Source organism: Eptesicus fuscus, chromosome 19 (assembly GCF_027574615.1).
Source record: "Eptesicus fuscus isolate TK198812 chromosome 19, DD_ASM_mEF_20220401, whole genome shotgun sequence".
Lineage (NCBI taxonomy): Eukaryota > Metazoa > Chordata > Mammalia > Chiroptera > Vespertilionidae > Eptesicus > Eptesicus fuscus.
Window position 1 is genome coordinate 42766544 of NC_072491.1, and position 15957 is coordinate 42782500.

General features: G+C 40.8%; 1 pseudogene; it reads right to left on the bottom strand.

The window, feature by feature from the left end:
- Nucleotides 1–585: 585 nt before the first annotated feature.
- Nucleotides 586–1775, bottom strand: LOC129147285 (neurofilament light polypeptide-like; annotated as a pseudogene).
- Nucleotides 1776–15957: the final 14182 nt, after the last annotated feature.

Consider the following 15957-nt stretch of genomic DNA (forward strand, 5'->3'; position numbering starts at 1 on the left):
CATCTAATACATTACATTGTATATGTTGTAAGTAGTAGGAAATACGGTATTCATAGCAATAATATACACCCTATGACTTCCCTTTCTGATTTGGGAATGGTTCCCCAGTTCTTTGAACGTTTCCTGGCCCCTAATGTATTTTTTTTTTTTTTTGTCATTCAGTGTAACTTTATTTACTGTTTATTGCACATGATTTGAGGTCTTTAATTTCTAACCACCAAAGACTCAAAGGACTATTTTTTCCATGAAGTTTAACATTAACATCAGTGGATTCATGTATTCATGTGTTTTTATTGTAAACATCTGAATTATTCACATTGTCATAGATCCTGAACTCATAAGCATGGACCATGCACAGGCTGGCAGCAAGCCAGGAAGCCACTCTGCAAGCAAACAGATACTCTGCATAAGGAGAAAAGTCATAGCACATTTAATGTCCAACCTGAGTCACCTCAGAATGTTACATATATTGACTTGTTAATTCATATAGTATCAGGAACTCAACTGCTTGGTTGGTGACAGGGTTGACCTGGTTTCAGGAGGATTGTTCCTGAAATAATTAAGGAAAGGGGGGCTCAATCTTTTCTTGGTTGCTTGCTCCTCCCCAGCACCTTCATCTTTCTTCTCATCCTCAGCTTCTTGGGCATTTTATCCTTCAACTTCACCTCCTTCTTCTTCCTCCTTTGCATCCTCAAATTCTTCCTTGGCACCTTCTTTCTCTTCCTCTCCTTCCTCTTCATCAGCCACTTCCTTCTCCTTCTCCTCCTCTTCAGCTTCTCCTTCAGAGGGGTGTTCATCCTTAGCTTCCTCAGCTTTTGCAACCTCAATGGTCTCCTCCACCTCGATCTGCTCCTCCTGGACATGGCTGGTGTATTAAGAAGGGAAGGAGCGAGCGGACATCAAGTAGGAGCTAGTCTGTAAACCACCTTAGGCAGATCGACAAAGATCTGGGAACTCCGGGAGTAGCCACTGGCTATGCTTCCCACGCTGGTGAAACTGAGCTGGGTCTCCTCACCTTCCAAGAGTTTCCTGTAAGCTGAAATGTCAATGTCCAAAGTCATCTTCACATTGAGGAGGTCCTGGTATTCTTTTAAATATCGTGCCATTTCACTCTTTGTAGTTCTCAACTCATTTTCTAATTTGTTGATTGTGTCCTGCATAGCACTAACGTCGGAGTTCTGCTTATCCTCCAGCTCTCGCAGCTGCTTTCCCAGAGCTTAGTCCATGCCCCGGCATGCTTTGATCTCCAGGGTCTTGGCTTTGAGCAGGCGGTGGCTTTTAGACACCTCCTCCTTGGTGGCACGCACCGTGTAGGTGTTCTTGGCAGTGCTCTTGGTCAGCATGGTGAAGCAGCTCTTGTACCATTCTTCTGCATTCTGCATGTTCTTAACAGCCAGCTTCTCGTACTGGGCGCGGATGTGCTTAAGCATGGCAGAGAGGTCGGACTTGTTAAACATGTCCATCTACACGGAGATCTGAGCGTACTGGATCTGAACCTGCAGCTCAGCGATCTCCTCTTCATGCACCTTCTTCAGAAAGGCGATTTAGTTCATCAGGCTGTTGGTGCGCTTTTCAAGCTCAGAGTCAGTGAGAGCCACCTCATCTGCACCTTTGCGTGCCTCTACCAGCCAGCCTTCTGTGTCATCATGGTTCAGCACCTCTTCCTGGTAGCATGCCTGCAGGTTGTCCCAGTCCCTTCCAAACCCTGGTACCTGGGAACTGCTCACTGCCTTCTCCTCACCAGGGACCGGCGTGATGGGCCGGGGCACAGGCATCCCATTTTCATTAAAATGTTCAACCCCAGCCTGCTCCACTGGTGTCCACAGGCGGCCCGGGAGCAGACAGTGATCCCAGAGACCCTGGCCACCCCAGCCTACCCAGGGTCCCAATGGCTACCTGGACACCGTGGGCGGTGTCCGGCGCTGACCCCACCCCACTACCCCGTTACATATCGTGGCCTCAACCCAGCAGGCGGCATCCGGCACTGCCCGCCTGGCCTGCCTGGTCTCCCATGGTGGACTGGACACCGCGGGTGGCGTCAGGCGCTGCCCGCCCTGCCTGCCTGGTCCCCGATGGCGGCCTGGACACCGTGGGTGGATTCAGGCTCTGCCCGCCAGGCCTGCCTGGTCCCCGATGGCGGCCTGGACACCGTGGGTGGAGTCAGGCTCTGCCCGCCAGGCCTGCCCAGTTACCAATGGCGGCCTGGACCCCGTGGGTGGCATCAGGCACTGCCTGCCCGGCCTGCCTGGTCCCCGACACTGTGGGTGGCGTCCGGCGCTGCCCCTGCCCCACTGCCCGGTTATCTATCGTGGCCTCGACCCAGCAGGCGGCGTCAGGCACTGCCTGCCTGCCCGGTCCCCCATGTTGGACTGGACACCGCGGGTGGTGTCAGGCGCTGCCCGCCCAGCCTGCCTCGTCCCTGATGGCAGCCTAGACACTGTAGGTGGAGTCAGGCGCTGCCCGCCAGGCTTGCCCGGTTACAAATGGCAGCCTGGACCCCGCAGGCGGTGTCAGGCGCTCTCCCCGCCCCCGCCCACTTAGCTATCAGCTCGACCCTGCAGATGATGTCAGGCACTGCCCACCTGGCCTGCCTGGTCCTCGATGGTGGACTGGACCCCGAGGGTGGCGTCAGGCACTGCCTGCCTGGCCTTCCTGGTCCCCGATGGTGGCCTGGTCCCAGCTGGTGGCATCAGGCGCAGCCCGCCCCTCCTGCATATGCAAATTTACCCTCCATCTTTGTTGGCTTAATTTGCATACCACTCCTGATTGGCTGTGGGTGTAGCAAAGGTACGGTCAATTAGCATTTTTCTCTTTTATTAGTGTAGACTAGAGGCCTGGCACATGAAATTCGTCCACAGGCATGGTCCCCAGGCCTGGCCTATGATCAGGGCCATCTTTCCCAGATGCCCGCCGCCAGCCCCACCCCCTGCCGCCACCCACCCCCGGTTCCCCATTCACCATTGGGTGATTGGAGCCTGTTGGCCCGGGGGGGAGGAACTGAGAGGTCGGCCGTTCCACTTGCTTGCCACTCCGCCCCCCCGCCGCCATCCACCCCCAGTTCCCTGTTCGCCATAAGGCGATCAGAGCCTGATGGCTGGGGGGAGGGACCAAGAGGTAGGCCGTTCCCGATGTGGGTCGATCTCTGTGTGGGGGGCAATTGGCAGGGCGGGGGCCTTGGCCTGGTGCCACCTGCATCCCCCACCACCCACCCCCGGTTCCCCATTCACCATTGAGTGATCGGAGCCTGCCGGCTGGGGAAAGGGACCAAAAAGTTGTCAGTGCACCTCATAGCGACTGGTCAAGCGGTCATTCTGGTCATTTTGCCCTTAGGGTCAATGTGCATATTATCTTTTTATTATATAGGATAGAGGCCCAGTGTATGCCTGATGGGGACCCCCAATTGGGATGGGGATTTCCCCGATGGGGGTTGGGGCCAGCAGGGGTGAGGGGCTGCAGGGGTTTGCAGGCCAGCCACGCCCCTGATTGGGGTGGGGGGGTTCCTCCTGGGGGGTGGGGCCAGCAGGGGTGAGGGGCTGGGGGGGTTTGCAGGCTGGCCACCCCCTGATCGGGTGGGGGTCCCCTGCTGCAGGGCAGGGCCGGCTGGGGCGAGGGGCCATGGTCATTCTGGTCTCTGGTCATTCTGGTTGTTCTGCCATTTCGCTTGCTGGACTTTTCTTATATAGCATACCCCATATCTGAAGCTGATTGATAGCTAAGATAACTAGATATCAGAAACCTAGATGTGATATTTATAGACTTTTTAAATGTTCTTTTTAATCTTAGGAAGCAAAAGATCAAACTTAGGGAGTGTTGTATCTCTTAATAGTAATATTCTTCAGTGAGGATCATACTGAAAACACTTTTTTTAACCATGAGACTTTGCTGTCCCCAAGGCCCTGTCTTTTAACTTTACACCTATTCTGCTTTGTCATTATGGAAACAAATAATGGGTTATCAAAATGCCTTTGTTTAGTAGTCAAAATATGATCTAGAGACGTCAGTGGAAAGAGGTTGTTAGGCCAGTGACACCATGCTGGGATGATAAGATGGAATCTTCCTGGGAATTAAATCAAATGAGATTTCTGTTTATCACAGTTTGGGTATATATTTTACTTTTATATGTGTTTTATAATCTAAAGTAGTTCTTGCCCATTATTTTAGGCAGAAAGTACATCTGGTCTGTTCTAAACATATTGAATAAGTTTCTTAATACCATGTAGTTGCTTTGAAAAAATTTAAAAGCAACAGAAACTTTATTGAAATGGGTTGTCTGTCCTTAAAACCAAAGAAAAATTATATCTTTAAGCTCTACCAGAATTTCTTTCTGAAGGGCTTAGAATTCAAACTTTAATTTGTTACACTATTTTATTTTAGATTTATTAAATACCATTCCAATTAACTGAATCTTACTTTTAGTGAGTTTCAGCAAAGAATTCTTGACTTGTAATGAACCAAGTTAGTTTTTTTGTGTGTTTGTTGTTTTTTTTAAATTCACATCTGGGTCTAGTGTCTTTCAGGTGGGAGCCATTTTATTTTGTGGAATTCCAGTGTGGCAGCTGCAACTTCGAATCTTTTCAGACATTATTACTATTTTTTTTTTTTTTTTGGTTTTACATTTGTAGGCTAAAGCCTTTCATTGGTTCTGTTTAGTGTTTGAGAAACATGTATGTAAACAATTTAGTTCCATGATTCTATCACATGAATGCATGTAACAGGAGAGCGAGGGAATACTCCTAGGGGTCACTGCTGTGAACACAGACGGCACACCCATGTGTCTGTGGCTGCACGTTCTCTCACTTCGGAATGAACACTTGTTCTGGGATCACCTTTGGAATGACAGCATTCTCAGTAGTGCTGGTTTCTGCGGCCTTCACTTGCTAGTAGTGACCAACAGCACAACCAAAATCAATCTCTGTCAGGCTTGTAATTGAGCACTTCCCTAATTTATGAGACAGTTTTCCCATTAACAACAAAATCTCAAGAATTAAATAAAAACAGACCTTCACAAGTGCCGCTGCATAGGTGAATGTGGGATAAACATTGATAAATGTGGGGGCCTTGTGCAAGCCTGACTTTGAAAAATTCCATGTCAGAGTTTTAGGTCACATTTTGACAACAATTAGGAACACTGGAATAAATAGTTGGCAATTCTTCTTTGTTATGACAGGGGATGGAAAGCCATCTTTACCAAGGAAAAACCTATTTTATGAATACGAATTGCATGACCATTGTGCTCGGCCACCTTGCTCTGACTGAGAATCTGTAGGCACTTCTATTATGAAGTAGAGTAGAATCGTTTTGAAAATTTGAAAAATTTGGTTAAGCTGTTTCACCTCATTATTTCTAAAATTCCTATGCCACTGCAATTCTATGCTTCATATGGAACCCACAGAATGTTTTAAAAAATTAAATGTCCAGTTATACTTTATATTTAGTATGAAAAAAAAATCTAACTGTAATATTTTGTGGCATGTTCTGAGAAATCTAAATAACTCAAGAGTGCTGGCTGAAATGCTAAGTTTTTGAAGCTTATTATAATTTTAGCTTATTTAAGAACTTTAAAGATTTGCCTGTTGGTAGCATAATCATGAGTTAATTTCTTTGATTATATGCATCTGTGTATTTATAGTGATCTAAAGACTATAACAAGAGAGAGTGATAGTTCATGGGTTGGGCTTAATCTGTATGCATACAAAACTACTAGCCCATCTTTTTAAAAATTTAATATTTTTATCGATTTCAGAGAGGAAGTGAGAGGGAGAGAGAGATAGAAACATCAATGATGAGAGAGAATAATTGATCAGCTACCTCCTGTATTCCCCCTACTTATGGTCGAGTATGCAATAGGGTATGTGCCCTGACCGGGAGTCAAAACTGTGACCTCCTGTTTCATAGGTCAGCACTCAACCACTGAACCACACCGGCCAGACCCATTCTATATAATAAAAGGCTAATATATGTAAATCGACCGAACAGCGGAACGACCGGTCACTATGATGCGCACTGTCTACCAGGGGGCAGATGCTCAAAGCAGGAGCTGCCTCCTGGTGGTCAGTGTGCTTCCACAGGGGGAATGCTGCTCAGCCAGAAGCCGGGCTCAAGGCTGGCAAGCACAGTGGCGGTGGCGGGAGCCTCTCCTGCCTCTGCGGCAACACCAAGGGGAGCGGCCCTAAGCCGGTAGTCGGACATCCCCCCAGGGCTCCCAGACTGCAAGCGGGCACAGGCCAGGCTGAGGGACCACCCCCACAAGTGCATGAATTTTGTGCACTGGGCCTCTAGTCTTGTCAGAAATTTGAACAAGTTCTTTCTGAAGCTGCCAATTAATTACATGAACTGAGTTTGACAATTCAATTAAAAATTGTTTAGTAACCCTGCAGCCTATACAGTCATTGCATCTGCCTTATTCAGGATTCTGTAGAGGAAACCAATCAAAGCAAAAAAAAAATAAATCTAATTAATAAAAACAAATTTTCAACATACATTTATGAATAAGGATAAAAGTATTGAAAATTCTGGAAATTGGAATGTGATATACATATCCTGCAAAGGTAGAACCTATAATAAGTGTATACGTATGTATACATACATATATGTAGTTTCATATATACTAATACACACAGAACATAGCACACTACTTTAGGTTGTCTGGGTTACACTCCTGTCACACATTATAGGGTGTTCCTGCTTGGTGAAGAAACAAGCTCAGGGGGAATGTCCCTTCTCCACATGGTGATTCAGGACCTTCGAGCACCTTCCATTCTGTGGCTCTACCACCCAGTAGGGACATGTTATTCAGCCCAAAGAATAGCAAAGAGAATTCATGGTTGTATACTCACTTCTTAAAGTCCATTCCTGAGAAATGGCACTCATCCTTTCCTCTCACATTCTGTTGCCCAGAAGGCAGTCACGTGGCTACAGATAACCACAACTCTAGCTATGGTATCAACTAGGAAGGAGAGGAAAACACAGATTGGTTCTATCTATAATAATAAAAGTGTAATATGCTAATTAGACCGGATAGCTGAATGACCTTCTGGATGACCTTCTGGACGAAGCCACACTGGCGGGCTGAAGCAGAGGTGATTAGGCATGATCAGGCAGGCAGGCAGAGTGGTTAGGGGTGATCAGGCAGGCAGTCAAGCAGGGCAATAGGGCAGGCAGGCGAGAAGTTAGGGGTAATCAGGCAGGCAGGCAGAGTGGTTAGGGGCAATCAGGCAGGCAGGTGAGTGGTTAGGGGTGATCAGGCAGGCGAGTGGTTGGGGCGATCAGGCAGGCAGGTAGTGGCGGTTAGGGGTGATCAGGCAGGCAGGCAGAGTGGTTAGGGGCAATCAGGCAGGGAGGCAGGCAGGTTAGGAGCCAGCGGTCCTGCATTGTGAGAGGGATGTCCAACTGCCAGTTTAGGCCTGATCCCTGTGGGCCTAAACCAGCAGTCGGACATCCCCCGAGTGTTCCTGGATTGTGAGAGGGTGCAGGCCGGGCTGAGGGACCCACCCCCTCCATGCACGAATTTCATGCACCCGGCCTCTAGTACTTACATAATGACCAGAAATTCTCATTTATATTTCTATCTTATCTACTCTGAACTAAACTATTTAGCAACCTCCCATTGGAATGCAGCAGTAATTAAGCAATGAGATCTCAGAGCATTTAAAATAGATATTGTAAAGTACATGAATTAAAGTACTTATATTTTAAATGTAACAGAGCCAGATTCTAATTAATTTTTGCTTCTTGTGTAGTCCTGACGTATTAGTTGGCCTTTTATTCTACCATAAATTAAAAGAAATAAATGAGAATGGAAAAAAAATAGATGAAGCCATAAGCAGGTACACAGAAAATAGCCTCCTATGCAAGGAAGACAGGAAAATAAATATATAAACAAATCAATTGATCAATCATGGTAGTTTGAAGCTGTTTAGTATATGGTCAAATTATCTACTTATCTTTCAAATATAGCGCCAATACAGTGTCTTTCTTAAAACTTTCTTTATCGCCCTTTGTCAGAATTATCACCATCTCCTCTGGGCTTTAAATCTCAATATTTTTTATTTACCTCCACTGTGGCATTTATAACATTTTCCCTTTTTCTAAACTCTAAGCATTTCGTAGACTAGAATTTTGTTTTTAAAATCTTTCCTCACTCTCCTGACATAAAAATAGTTGAAATGGATGAATTAAATCACATTTTGATAATAGCAGATGAAATCTTGTATTATAATGGGGGAGGGGGGAGAGTATAATATACAATAGAATTTTAAAGTGAATGTTCAGATTATAACATTTTCCTTATAGAAGTTAATTTTGAGTTGTCAGAAAAGCTTACCTACCTACACACATATATATAAATTAAAATTTAGGTGTAATATTACACACCTGATCAATTTCTTATACTGTTGTTAAATATGAAAAATAGAAATGAGTCCAGTGCTGATGTGGCTATTATATGAATTGCATTTTAACATAGCTTAATTAGAGCTTGCATAGCATAAATACAGACATGGACAATTTAAATATCATGAGTTAATTATTCCACAAAGTTCATTTGGATCTTTAGCATAATCTTTCACCACCTCTATAAATGATGAGAGACAACACATATAATCTAGCAGGGGAGTTTTGTATGTTCTGGAATTCATATTGAGTTTGAAGGGCCCAGGGTGCAGTGCCTCAGTGAAATGTCCATTACAGGTCACGACCGCGTAACACATCCATGCACATCCTCAAATGCACATCCATGAACTGAGTGTGTCCTCTCTGTCCAGATCACCTAACTCCCAATTAACCACATGTTTCTGAGACAAGATAATTTTATATTTTTCAAATCCACAAAAATAAGAAGCATAGGACAGACTGTCAAACTATAGCGGGAAGGCAGGGGAGGGTTGGTGGGGGTAAGAGATCAACCGAAGGACTTGTATGCATGCATATAAGCATAACCAGTGGACACAGACACGGGAGTGGGGGATGAGGGCATGTGCTGGGGGGTAGGGGAGGCCAGGGGGAGGTCAATGGGGGAAAAAAGAGACATGTACTGCTATTTGTAATACTTTATACAATAAAAAACAAACATAATAATACAAACTGAACTTCTATTTGTCAGATGTTTAAAATCTTCAGTATGTCTTAAATTTTGCAAAGTGAACAGCATTGTTTTAACTGGCTACATCTCTTTCTTTACGTATTGTGCTACCATATTTAGGAAGCGTTTTCTTATGGATATTTCAGTGAAAGGTCATCTGAATGGTAAATTTTCTATTTAAAAAATATTGTTTCAGTCAAATTTCTGCTTGGTGGATAAACATACTTAATCTTTGGGGCTAGGAGTCATACATTTTGTAGTTAAAAAACAATCATGTATGCACTTCATAAAAACAGCCTGTGTCGATACCACAACTGAACTACGTGTCAAATTAGTTGCTAAGTCTAAGATCCCAAAAGAACAGAAAATATCATTTCTTTTCCTGAAAATGTCAAAAGTGTGGCAAGGATAGAGACTCCAGTTTTATTCACTTTTTTTAAAATATTTTTTTATTATTCACTTTTAAGGGCAGAAATATATGAATCTGGGAGGACACAAAGCCAAATTTATTTACCCCTTTAAATAAATTAAAACTACTAAGATATAAACTCCCTGAAAAATGGGGTTTATAATAGAAATAGAAACTGACCCTAACTATAGCGGCACTACCGGATGCCATTATAATAAGCGTCCCTAGATGCCATGGTGTAAATGTATTAGCTGTACTAAGAGACCTACTCCTGCTATAATTATGTTAGGAACCAATAAGACAGCTCAGAAATCAATATGCTAAGACAGATAGAGTAAAGGACCATGGCCAGCCCACTGGGAATAGATTAGTCTGGCAGGTCCCTAGCTGAGCCATGAAGAAGGAGATATCTTTGCTGTTGTAGAAAGCCATTAATTGTAAATTTTCCTGAACAAGGAACTTGAAGCAAAAGCTTAGACTGCCTTGTTCATACCACTCAATGAAAACTGCAGCCCTTATTGATTAAGAGTTAAGATTTTTATTCTTATTTCAAAATCTAACAGTGCAAAACTCTAAATGTTCTCGAGGATTTTTGAAGCTTTTCCCAAGTAAATCTGAAACTTCTCCCCGGTTATTAATTTGTTTAAATATTTTAAAAACTTCTAGAGTAGATCAATAAAATCAGATTTTGACAATGCCCTCCATGCTAACAAGTTTACTGATGTGACATCAATTATCTAATCAATTAATTTGCACATCTCATATAGTATGTTAAGAGTAGAGGTACATTCTTTGCAATATGTTTTTACAAGTTGGCAATCACTTGACCATTAAATACTACCGAGTTTAATACTCATAAAGGGGAAGAACTGCTGCAAATTATTCTAACTGTATCTAATTGAGTTTCCTTAATACTGTTAGCTGATCTGAGTGATTTGCTTAATAAAGCAATGTAATTTAGTAGTTGTGCAAAGAAAGAGAAGAAAAGAAAATAGAAGAGAAGAAAAGAAAAAAAGAGGGAAGAAGGAAGCATGGAACAAAGAAATAAAGGAAGGAAGAAAGGAAGTAAGGAAAAAGAAATGAGAAAAAAGAAGAGGCCAACCTTTTGTGGTTACAGTTCGGCACATCTGCTCAAGTCCAATCAAGCTTTCAAACACAGAGCAGTAAACAAAAGCAGCGATCAGGCAAGAACAAAGTCACAGATGTAAGTGGTTTGAATGAGTGTGCAATTTCTGCCCATATGACCATCCTGACACAATTGCTCTAATTTTCTTTTCAGAAATGACTGATAAAAGATTTAAGTAATTGCTATGGAGACAGACTTCCTTCCATCACTAGGTATCTTGAATAATACAGCCTCAGGGTCATAAGATGGAGTGTCAGTTTCTGCAGAGTCCTAAATTAATACTTGTCCCCGCTTTAGCTACACTTCCTGTACATCTAATGAAGTGAATGTAATTTATTTTGACAATGTATTGAAAATCACTTGATCAAATGATTATTCTGTAATGAACACAAAAGGTAATATAGGCTTGGAAACTATATAACCTCCAAAATAACATAAATACACATCAGTTTCTCAAAGCATATTTTTTTCTACAAACTATGTTTGTAATCAGAATAAATATGAAACAAAATCTAAAAGCATAATAATTCATGCAAATGTAAAAAAAGATGTGTTCTTTTCTCTGATGCCCGAGATTGACCTGTCTTCATTCAGCACATGACCTTGTCCCCTCTAATCAAACTTAATTAATCTGGCTGATTTTTGCATCTCTATTAAGGAGCTTGAAGAAAGAAGAACAGAGAGCTATGAACAAGCTAGTACTTAGAAGGAAATTCCAGAAATATTGCATATCAGCCCTGCCAAATATTTTATCCTTATACATGAACAGTCAATTTACAGGAGAGTCTTAAACACCTCTACTAAAACTTTATAACATCAGACAGACTATAGTGCAGGGTCTGCAGAATGTTTTGACATACTCAATAGTTAATGACATCAGTTGTATGCTAATGAAACTCCCTGTATTATATCATAAATGATTAGAAGATTGCATAATTTGTTCAAAGATACCCTTGCAAGATTAATGTAAAAGAGAGCCTCTTATCAACATGAAAAACTTTCTTAGGTCTTGTGATGAGGTGTTTATTTTTTTCCCTAGTGGAAAATATTAACTAAGATTTGAAAGAAATTCAAATACTTGAATTAAGCGTATGTTAAATTGTACGAGAAATGGCTGCATGATTTTCTTTCTTCAGAAAACCAGCAGAATGCCTAGGAAGTGTACAGGGGTAGTAGTATAATTGAACTATTTAGCTTGCACTAAAAGGATATACACTCGGTACCATCTTGACCAAAGCAAGGGAAGTGTTCGTACAGTGGCACTGTGAAAGTACAATGTTTAAATACAGCCAGGCAGAAGCCAGTGGATAATGCTCAGTAATGGGTTAATCAATACTTATTATGGTTTTATTGGTTCACTAAAGAGAGAACAGAACCTAGTGAGCACAGAGTTGAAAAAAATCACTGCATCTGATCTAGATAACATCTACTCTCCCTAAGGGATTTCCCTATTCAAGAATCCAATTTACCATGCCTGATTGACAAGGATTGGATCCCAGGGAATCACATAACTCTTTTTAGGACCCAATAAAATCCTAATAGATTTGTCTGACTGGCCAGGGGACTTCTAGTTTTACTAAACTGAGGTGGTTTGTTGCAATTAGCCTTTATTCTACTTGCAGTTGAAAAACTAGGCTATTAGGAGTCACTCCCCTCTTTAAGTTCTGGGATGCGTGGCTGGAAGGAGGTTCTGTGCTGTATAAAAGAAGACCTTTATGATAAATTGTAAACATTTGAAAGCTTCTGAAAAATGGTAATCCAAACAGGATTCAAATGAAAGGGGGTCAAGTCCAACTAAATTGCATGCAGGTATGGGAACAGAAAGAAACCTCTGTTTGAAAGCAGTTTTGATGTGTAGGTTTTGCTATCTGAGCTTCCCTTTAATAATCTGAAGTTTGAAAAAAATCATTTTGCCACAGCAAAAACCTTGTAGATAGTTGTTCCTGTACCTGCTCTTTTTTCCTACAGATAATGTTTTTATGCTAAGCAGTTAACTTGTTCAGCACACTGTGTGTTTTTTATTACTATCATTTGTAAGCCTCGCCTGAGGGCATTTTTTTCCATTGCTTTGTAGAGAGTGTGGAAGGGAGAGAGGAAGGGGGGGCGGAGAGGAGAGAGAGAGAGAGAGAGAGAGAGAGAGAGAGAGAGAGAGAGAGAGAGAGAAGGTGAGAGAGACATTAATTGGTTTCCTCCTGCACCATCCTGCTAACCTGCAACCCAGGTACATGACCTGACTGACAATTGAACCCATGACCCTTAGGTAGGCAGGCTGAAGCTCTAACTGCTGAGAAACACAGGCCAGGGCCACACTGGTTTTTGGTCATGGCATATGATCTTGGTGGCTCCTAAGAAGTCGGAAAACAGTGGAATGTGATAATGACTTGAAGTCAGGGCTGACATAGAACTTTTAAATATTATACATTGTGTTTTGGAGCAAACATTCCTTTAATATAAAAATCACTGGCATAACCCATTTCCCTATAGATTTGTGTCTGCTCTTTCATAAGGTTATAAATGATACTTCGTGTTTAAATTGAATGGATTTCATAATCAGAAATATACTCGCTTATGAAATGTCTTTGAATAGTCATCATGATTTACTCTTTTCCTTCAGTCTTGGTGGGACGTTAGTGATATTTAGAGAACGCACATTACCAATATCCAGATCATAGTTTCCAACTCAAAAATCACCAGCTAAAAAGACTATACTAATTCAGTGCAAAAATCCATTGCCAATAAGAGATGTCTGACTAGTATCTGTGGTGGTAGATATTTTAAATATATGAAACAAACATATAAACCTTATATTACCACATTTAAATATATTACCACATTTAAATATATTAATTTTTTAATCATGCATAACATTCAGTGACTGTTATAAAGATAGAAAGAAATGTAAAAACAAAAGAAGAGAGGGAGGGAGGTAGAAGAAAAACAAGAAAGCAATTGAATAGAAGACTATTGATAAAATATTGCATAATTATGTAAGTAAAATTGTAACTAATTTTAATGTTTTTATTTTGTTTTGCTCTAGTTTTTAAATGAAGACACATTTGTGTGGAATAAGAAAAATGTTAATTTTATTAAAAGTTAAAATGTGCTATGTGGTTAAGTAGGATGATGCAGAAATTATATTTGTAAACATTATAATTCTAAGGAGAATTTGGATAGCCTCAAAAATGTCAGAGTGAAACAATCATCTCCGTAGTCTATTATTAAACTATGGAGATGATTGTTTAGTAGATGATTGGAATATCTCTCATTAGGATTTTTTAACATTTGTTTATAATTATGATTCCTTTTGTTGCTGTAGGACTTTAATGATTTATTGCTGTTGGGTAAGAGTTTAGTAAGAATTTTCTAAATATTTTAGATAGTATCAATTGTTTTTCCATATATAATTTGCTAATTAATATCATTTAATTTTATTGCTGCTAATTTTGCTCTATAGCACAGCTAGCAGTATTTTATCCATACATTACTATATGTAATTTTCACTTTTAATATAAAATTTCAATTTTGAAAGGCAACTCAATTCAAGGGATTTTTATTCAAAATCAATATAGCTGCTTAGAGAAAAAAATGAAAAATATTCCAGTTTACATAATGGTCATAGCCATGTATTTGTCTATCTTTTCTCATAAAACTCAACTGTAATGTCAGCTAAGGGATGACTAAGTATATGTACACATAAAATCAAATAAGAATTAGACATAAGTGAGAAAATAAAATATTGAACAAAATTCTGAAACAGAAAATAAATGAAAGCATGTCAATGAATGAAGCAGAGTTGAGACAATTGTACTAGTATTTTCCAAAAGTGATTGCAGCAGTATTTCCAATTCCATAGGCCATTCTAGAACTTTGCTATTCTCCCTTAAAATGGTGGAGTTTCTTTCCCCACCTTCATATTGTGTGGACCTATTTCATAGCATGAATGTCTAGACTATTGCAGATATGATGCTCTGTAACCTGTGAGATTAAGTCAGAAAAGGTGACATGCCTTTGACTATCTTCTTTGGATGCTTTTCCATAGAACCTAGACCCCATAGATGAAATGGAGAGGTCATGTGTAGGTATTCCAGTCACACTCCCAGCCAAGGTCTCAGCTGACAGCCAACATCAACCGGCAGACATGTATATGTACAAGTCTTCAGACAAGTCCAGTTCTTAATCTTTGCCCCAGCTGTTGCCAAGTGGAATATAAATGAGATATTTCTGTTATGCCTTCACCAAGTTGGAAAATCATGATCAAAGTTAATGTTACTTTAGTTGTAAATCACCAAGTTTTGGGGTAGTTTTAGGTGGCAATAAATAACCAGACCACTTTCATTAACTAGAAATAGGGTGCTATCATAAAATAGAATACATGTTGTTAGGGGGCCATATAGCAGATGAAGACTGGAAGGACTTTGAGGAAGGTGTTAGGAAAAGATTAAAGAGCCTTGAGATTATTAACACACCTTTGATGGCACTCAGGGAAACTGTTAATGATGGCTTAAATAGTATGAGGAAAATATTATTGGAAGCTGGAAGAAAGGGGACTCTTGTTATGTAGTGGCAAAAAGTGTAACCAGACTTTTCCTTTATTAATGTGGAAGATAGAAAATCTACCTATTGAATTGTACCATCTAGCTAAGGAGATTTCGAGGTAGACTACTGAAATTGCCACCTGGTTTCTTCTCTCTGATTTTGATAAAATGATAGAGAAAAGTGAGTTTAAAAGTTACTGTTTAGTTTTCAAGTAAAATTAAAAGGAAATATAATCTTCCTGGTCTTGCTGAGTTCAAAAATAAAAACATTCCATATTCCTCGCCTCCCCAAGATCTCAAATGAGAATAATGTCACAGCAAATATCAAATACAAGGTGGGAATCTGGAATTCACTCAGATAAAGTCCTCCAATATGTTACTGGTACAGCTCACAGATCTCCATTAAACAATAAGTCTAAAATTTTTAAGGGCAATGTATTTCAGAAGTCTTATAAGAAACCAAAGATGAAGGAGGACTTACCAAAAGATTTTGGGGTATGACTTTGGCTAGGTAAACAGCAACTCCACTTTATTTTTAAGGGACTTGTGTGGTTGGAAACACTGGTGCCTTAGACTAAAATGGACAGAGAGTGTAAAATGAAAGTGACCTTTAGATTCTTGAAGCACTGTGAGATAAAGCAAGCTGATAAAATTACTCAATGGTAAACAATAGCCATTGTTTATGGGGGGAAAATATTCCAAGAGCCTAAAAATCAGAATAAAAACCTATGGATATTTGAGTTCTCTTGGTGTAGTTGGGTCTTGAATTCCTTCCAATATTTTTGGAATCATTCTTTGAATACAAATT